The sequence below is a fragment of the Cavia porcellus genome, unplaced genomic scaffold (assembly GCF_034190915.1).
Source record: "Cavia porcellus strain 051 isolate PalLab524CR breed Dunkin Hartley unplaced genomic scaffold, mCavPor4.1 scaffold_5, whole genome shotgun sequence".
NCBI lineage: Eukaryota > Metazoa > Chordata > Mammalia > Rodentia > Caviidae > Cavia > Cavia porcellus.
This window is the reverse complement of record NW_026947488.1, coordinates 13,067,144-13,074,818: the sequence shown is the minus strand read 5'-3', so window position 1 is coordinate 13,074,818 and position 7,675 is coordinate 13,067,144.

Below are 7,675 nucleotides of genomic sequence, written 5' to 3'. Positions count from 1 at the left end.
TGGGAGGAGAACAAGTCATGCGGCTAAATTGTCCCCTTCCAACCTTTCCTCATACCAGTGTGGCTGGGCATCACTGGGAACGCAGACCTTACCTTGCTGTCGCCCTGCTGCTTTAAATTCTTTGGAGCTGCCCATCCCCCTCCAGTGGAGCCCAGTTCCTTCGGGGACTCCTGAGCTCCAGGTACTCGGGCTCTTGCTTCCTGTGACCTCCCTAGGGTTGTGTTTTAAGGGACCTTTCCGATGAGGTGGGGGAGGCGGGCCTAGCCGAAAGGGGTCAGAGGGTAGCAGAGTGCGGGGAGTGGAGCGGTGACAGCTGTGGAGCAGGCAGGGGAGGACTAGAGGCCAGTGTTATTGCTCTCACTATATAGAAGGAGAAGCTGAGGCTCAGGGAGGCTACAAAACGTGTCCAAAACACATGGCTTAATGAACAGCCGAGCCAGGATCTCCCCAACCCCGGCCCCACCCTATATCATCCAGCTGGGATCGCTGGCCAGAGTTCAATCCCCAGGATGAGGGTGGAGCCGCTAGGTGTCCTCTCACCACCACCATCATGTGCCTCAAAGGAAGACAATGACAACCACAAAAACCAAACCTGAAACAAACAAACAAACAAACAAAAATAGCAGAGAAAGGAGTTTTGGGAGGCCCTGGTGTTCCTCTAGGCCATGAGTGTTAGTTTGTTTATTTATTTTTTTGTACCAGGGATTGAACTCATGACCTCACACTTGCCCAGCAGGCACTTATATCGCTTAGTTAAATACCCAACCCTATGAACGCTGGTTTAATACCACATCTAGTTCAGCTCAGCTGCACAGAGAATGGAGAAAGGTAAGGATGTCCCTTGGCTTTTTAAAAATCTTCCTGAGAAATCACTAACTTCTTGTGATTGGATAGATTCCCTCTGTTGGATCTAGGAAGGAGGAGACTTAGAAATTGGTCCAACAAAATAATGTTACTCATTTATTCACCCACCCAGAGGATACTTTCCTGCAGTATCTACTTCCTCCCATCCTCCCACCTTCCTATCCATTCACTTGTTGTCCATCCAGAAGTTTTCCTAGCCACCTTTATAATCCTTTCTTCCGGCCTTCATCTACCCATAATCCATCCATCCATCCATTGATGGACTTTATCACCCATTCAAACCCTGTTTCTTTTAAGACTCTCTTGGCAGCAGACCATACCCCTATCCTTGCTCCCAATCCTGGGTACAGGACACTTACAAGGGTACCTACCCTGTTCCCAGATATCACATGCTTCTTAGAGCTGCCATGTAAGTGACTCAGACACCGGGGGTCATAGCCCTGGTGTCCCTATGGGGCCATACACAGAGATGGGGACTACCTATCTCTATTTTCTTGACCCACAGCCCCTGCTCTGATAACCACAGGCAGCTATGGGAAGGAGCAGGGAAAGTAGGGAGTCCCTGAGGAGCGGGACCAGGAGGGCAAGTGGAAGCCAATGAGCCCAAAGTGAAACTCAGATCCGTAAGCATGTGTCTTTGAACTAAATCTAGCATCAGGTTTGTGTTAGTTTTCTGAGGAATCTCCATAGTCGTTGTACTAGCTTATAAAGTTCTCACATTTTCAACATTTATTGAGTGCCTGCCATGTGACAGGCACTGTGCTAAGTATTGGGGCTGAGGCAAGGGAACAAAAGGCACAAATAATACTTGTCCTCATCAGAAGGACATTCTAGTAGGAGAAGAGAGACATGAATGCATGAATCACATGCCCGATGCTGTCGGGTTGATACTGCTGAGTACTGTGGAGAAAACTAAACTAGGGAAGGGATGGAGATGGGAGGGACATCCTCACCAATAAGGTGACATCTGAGTTAAGAGCTGGAGGAAGAGCACGTCTGGAAGTGAGAAGGGTTAGTGCCAAAGTCAGGAGTCAGGGCAGGCTCAGCGTGTCCAGGGAGGCTGGACCTGGACAGCCGGGCCAGTGGGAGAACTGAGATCAGCAAGGTGAGGGGCAGGCAGGCTAGGGAAGGAGACGGGCACTTTCTCTCATGAGATGGGAGGCATGTAGGGTTTTGAGCAGCAGAGGGAATGACGTGATTTAACTGGGTCTTTACAGCAGCCCTTTGGATGCTATTTGAGATCAGATTGCAAAGAGGCAAGGGAGGAGTCAGGGAGAGACCAATAAAAGTCGTCTGGAGCAGAGTGGTGGGGGCCCTGTGACCCTGTGAGGGGTGTGGGACAGAGATTAGCTTGTTATGGGACAATGGTGATGAGACCAGGCATCCAGGATAACACCTGGCATGTGGTGGTCTTCACCAATATCAGGGGGGAAAGAATCAAGTCTAAATAAAGGCCAGAGCAGGGGCAATGTCATCAGAACTCTTTTGCTCGCTAGAGACAGAATCTCAGTTCAGATGGTTCAAGGAGAATTATTGGTTTAGGCCACAGGAAGGAACTTTTGAAATAGTGCGATTTCAAGCACAGTGTCGTGTGCCTCTAACGATGTGGACACTCGCTCTTATTCTCTTGTGCTTTCTTTCTCTTATTGTCTCTAGGGGTTGGCTTCATTCTGAAGCAGGCTTTCTTCCGGAATTGGCCGAGATGGTTCCTTCGGGACATCGTGGAGATAAGCAGCCTACATCCACCTCCTCTCTAGTCTCAGTGTGTCATTTCAGGGGGAGACTCTCATTGGTTCTGCTTGTATCCAAGGCTCCAATCCCTGAACCAATCACTGTGGCCAGGAAGACAGAGAGCTCTGATTGGTCAATCATCCTACCCATCTCTGGTGTGAGAGCCAGGGCCAGGTACCTGGGTAATTGCTCCCGGCTAAGAACTGGTTCTGTCCTAGGACTTATGGTTAGGCGAGCCTTCCTCCGATAAACCGCCACCAGAGGGAGAGAAAGTGTGTTGCAAAGACAGTCCCAGGCCTCGTGGCTCCTGGGAGGGGGCTGGCTTCTCAGGAGCTACCAGGAGTAGCTCAGACAGGCCGCAAGGAACATCTGGGCTGTCTAGAAATCTGAGGGCTTCTCAGGGCTCCCCGAGGCTGTAGCCACCAGGGGGCAGCAGTCACACACAGTCACCCTTGCTCTTGGCAAGCATCATCTCCAGCCGGGGGTGCTGTTCACCGCTGCTGCAGTTGACAAACTTGGACACAAGTAAAATTTTGGCAGATTGGGTCTTAGTTTAAATATGAATGGGGAGTTTCTCTTAAATAATTCGCATGGAAAATGTTTTCTATAAAAAAGACTTTTGTAGGATGCGGAGCAGTGTTTTTAAGGATATCAAGTGGTTGATGTTAGTTTGGGTGGTCTTGGGGCACTACCCTCCCTGGTTTCATGACTGGGCAAGTGCTCTCTGTTCCTTGGTTTCCTGCTGTAAATTGGGGCAGCCTTGTCTTGTTCCCTGTTCTACTGGACCAAATGATTTTCTCAACAGGTTTGAGTGAGTCAGGTATTCTAGGAGTTACAGAAGAGTAAACAAACCCAACTCTCTGCCTTTATGGAGCTGGTGTTCTAAAGGCAGAGACAAATGGGAAACTGCAAGTCCAGACTTTTGGGTAAAGCTCTTAGAACACGGCCTGCCTGGCACACGGTAACACCTGTGAATTGAGTTGCCTGAGAGACTTCTGTAGTGGGGAAATTGTGCTAATCTGGGCCTACACAGATGCTCACAGTAGGTGCTCCACAAATGCTCACAGCTGTCTCCTTGTGTGGCTACAGGTCTTGTGTCCCCTTCTGGCTGGGCTCCATTCCAGGAAGCTGCAGGCAGATGAGGGCTCCTCATGCCCAGGGGATGAACTATCTGACCTGGGGCCACACGGTCTGTGTGTGGTATGAGTGGTCTGCCCAGGAACCCAAGAGCCGGTGCTGCTCCGGGGACGCCAATGGAGTCAGAGGGTGAATATGGGACTCTGGCCTAGGCACATGTGGCTGCAGATCATGGGGCTTCCCTGACATCTGACAAGGTACTGGAAGAGGCCGCTCTGGCCAGGGTGGGCTCAGCAGGGTCTGGTCCCTGTATCTGAGGAGATCAGCCAGTTAGGAGTCAGTTCCAGCTGTGTGAACTCGGGTACATCTCATAACACCTCTGCACCCCAAGTCCTTATCTGAGAGTACAGTTAGTAAGGGGCGCTCTTCATGAGGCCATGGTGAGGGGCAGGTGAGATTGTGCAGGTCACTGACTAAGCTTAGGCCTGGCTTTCAGAAAGCACTCCAGAAAAGGGAGCTAGCTTTGCTGCTTGACCTCAGGAATCTCTTAAAAGCCAAATTTGGTGAATGTCAGTTTATAGATGGAGAAACAAACTCAGAGAGACAGTGTGTCTTAATCAAGGTCATATGGCAGGAGCTGACCCAGATTTGGCTTACATCAGTCCCTCTCCCCCTGCCTCCCCCCATACTTCACATATTAATTATAATAGCTGACATTTATTGAGTGCTTCCTATGAGCCAGGAATTACCTTGAGCTCTTTAGATTCATTCATTCATTCTTTCACTCATTCACCCATCCAATAAGTGTTTGCTGAGTCCTTCCTCATGAGCCAGGCAGGGTTCCGGGTATTGGGAGCAGGGCAGCGAACAAAACAGCTGTGACCCTTTCCCTGTGGGAGTCCGAAGTCAGCTGGGAGGAGACAGAAAAAATCTATGACCTAGTACACGGGAGAGATGTGTTTAGGAAAGACGGCAGAGGGAGGGTGAAGTCCTGGGGGTTGTTAGTTTGTAAAGCCAGCTCAGGGGAGTGATCTAGAGGAAGTGACATTTGAACTGAGATCCAAAGGGAAGGAGAGAGGGAGCCTCATGGCTGACTAAGGAAAGGGCGTTCCAGGCAAGAGAATGGAGCAGCAGCTACAAAGGCCAGAGGTGGGAACTTGCTGTATTTGAGACACAGAGAGGTCGTCATGGTGGGAGCAGGAGGGAGAGGGGAGCCATGGGAGGAGGTGAGGATACCCAGGACACAGTCGCTGTGGAAGGGGGGTGAGAGCTTACAGTGAGTGCCTTGAGGATCCCCGCTTTCCAGCTGAGGTGACTGAGACACAGAGAGGTGCCCAGGCTCACACATCTAGCATGTGGCAGAAATGGGATTGGAACTCAGGTCTCCAGGCCCTGCGCCAAGCTCAAAGTTGTGTTGAGACTGCCTCCCCTTGCTAGTGTGTTTCCAGTGGGAATTTTCAGACAGCTGGAAGGCGAGCTCTTTGGGGTCTGCTCAGGGACTCTGCTATCATTCCAGAGGGAGTTAATTTCTTTCCCTTAAACCCATCAGCCCTGTTGGGAGCCGCGGCCGACACCGGTCGCCTTACTTGGCGGACGTAGGGCCTGTGGGTGGGAGCGGAGCCTGAGCTAGATTGCCCCTCCCATCGAGTGAGCCAAGTTGGCGCCTGCTTCCTGCCCCCTGATTGCGCTGGCGACTTAAACAACCCGCTCTATAAGATAGTCTGCCTAGCAACAGCTGATGTTAGCCAGTCAGCCCGCATCGCGCGCTTTAAACTGATTGGCTACTGTCACCCTATAAAAGTAAATGCCTCTCCCGCCACGAGAGAAGAAGCACAGAGAGAGATAGAGAAAGGCCACCGGCGAGAAAGGACTGGTGGCAGAGAGGAGGCCTCGCGGGGCCCACGCGGAGACAAATAAAGACAAGGTTGCACACCGCCAGACTTTGTCGTGTGTCTTTCCTGCCGGCCGGGAGCGACCCCGACACAGCCCTGCTCACTGTGAACCAAGTGTGAGGGGTGGAGTGTGGGGGACACATATGCCTAGGCAGGAGGCATCGGCACTGCAGATGTGGATTCAGAGTCTACCGCTGGCCTTCACTAGCTGTGTGACTGCCGATCAGTCCTCCCCCTGGCCCCGATCATCCCTACTACAGGATGTGGGGAAGGGTTTAGACCTCTTTGCGTAGCATTTCACTCCTGTGGGTGCTCAGTCCGGGAACTGCTGTTGTCCGATCTCATCAGTAGCACAGCTATACTGACACCTCCTTCCTGAAAATCAGATATAATGGTTGGGAGGAACCTGGCACAATTAGTAAATATCATAGAATATTATTATCCTGCAAGAGGTCTTCACTCCCTCCAACCTCTCTTCTGCTTACTCGCCCTAGACTTGAGATTCCACTACTACAGATTCATTCTTTGGGACGGGAGTGCAGTTTTTAGAGCTTCTGTTTATCATCCGTCTTTGGACAAGCCCTTTTAGCTCTGAACTCCAATGAATCCCATCTCTGTCTTTTTGCATGCATATACCGTAGGATGTAGAAGTGGGTGTTTTAGGTACTGGGACCTTCGTCTCCACTGGCAATGGGAAGGGACAGAGAGGGAAACCAGGGCTATGTCAGGAAAGGGCACCTCTGTGTGCTCTCTGCCCAGGCTGGGCTCCCGGAACAGGTGATGGCAGGGCTGACCGGGGTATGAGCTCACCAAGAAGGACCAGACGCCGCCATAGACAGATCAGAGAGGAGCAATGAACTAGCTGACAGCCACATTCCTTCCGTGGGCAGCCGGGGGAGCAGGCGGGCCAGGCCTGTCAATGGGGGTTTTTAGGAGGGTTTTCTGACCCTGAGAATTGTCTCTGAGTTTGGGACAAACGGAAGGAGAACCTGCCGCAAAACCATTCAGCCACTACGTGTTAGGGGCCTTGGAGCTGCGGGCCACTGACTCCAGTGTACGGAATGATGGTAGCAAAAGAATCATTACTTTGAATGCTGTCATGTGTGAGTTGCCTACTGTGTGCCAGGAGCTGTGCTTGGAAGCTTACAGGGGTCCCTGGCGCACACTGGGTACTCAGCTGTGTTTAATACCATTATATTATTTTGCTTATTATTCTTGTTATTATGATTAGGTGCTGGTGGTTGAACCCACTTGGGCATACTAAATATACACTATACCTCTGAGCTCCTTCCCTTAGCCTTTTGGCTTTTGTTTTGGATTTTTTCAAAACTTTGAATTGTATCTGTAGCGACTTGGCAGAGATGTATGTGAACACAGTCGCTAACGTCCAAGAAGGACGTGCACGGGGCTTGTCACCACCTGGGACCCTCTGGGACCTGACCAGCTCTCAGCCCCATCCCAGTTCCCCACCCCCACCTCCTCCACCCACTGCACCATGGACAGTGTGGTCCTGTCGCTTGTGACCTTTCCTGTGCAGTTTCCTTCAGAGCTGGGCTGTCCTGTAATCACTAAGGTTAGAGTTTCGTTATTGTGTTTTGAACTTGTGTAAAGGAGATCGCGCAGGCTGTCTTGGGAATCCGGGTTTTTGCACGACATGAGGTTTGCCAGGGTCCTCCTGAGTCTGCGTGTGTGACTTTAGCTTGTTACTCCTTGTTGCTGAGATGGCTAAGATGCTGTCATTAGTATCATTTTTAGTTTCTCTCCAGAGAGCATTTCACACAGCACTCCCATTACCTTGAAGAGTGGGGATTTTTGAGATCTGCATTTCCTAACAGGCGATAAAGGTTACTAGGAGCTGGCTCATAAACCCCTCCTCATTTCAGAGCCTGTGCTCTTGGCCACCCCACTGTGCTGCCCCCAAGTGGAGGAAGACAAGGGAACAGAGAGGTTGAGTAACTGGTCCAGGACAGCCCAGCGAGCTGTGACGCTGCCGCCTCCCAGACCCTCAGCGCTGGTTCTGTGTCACCCTTTGCAGCCATGGAAGGCAAGTGAGTCTGCAGCCATTGGAGGCCGATTTCTCCATCATCCCGAGTCCATACACACTTTTAGAT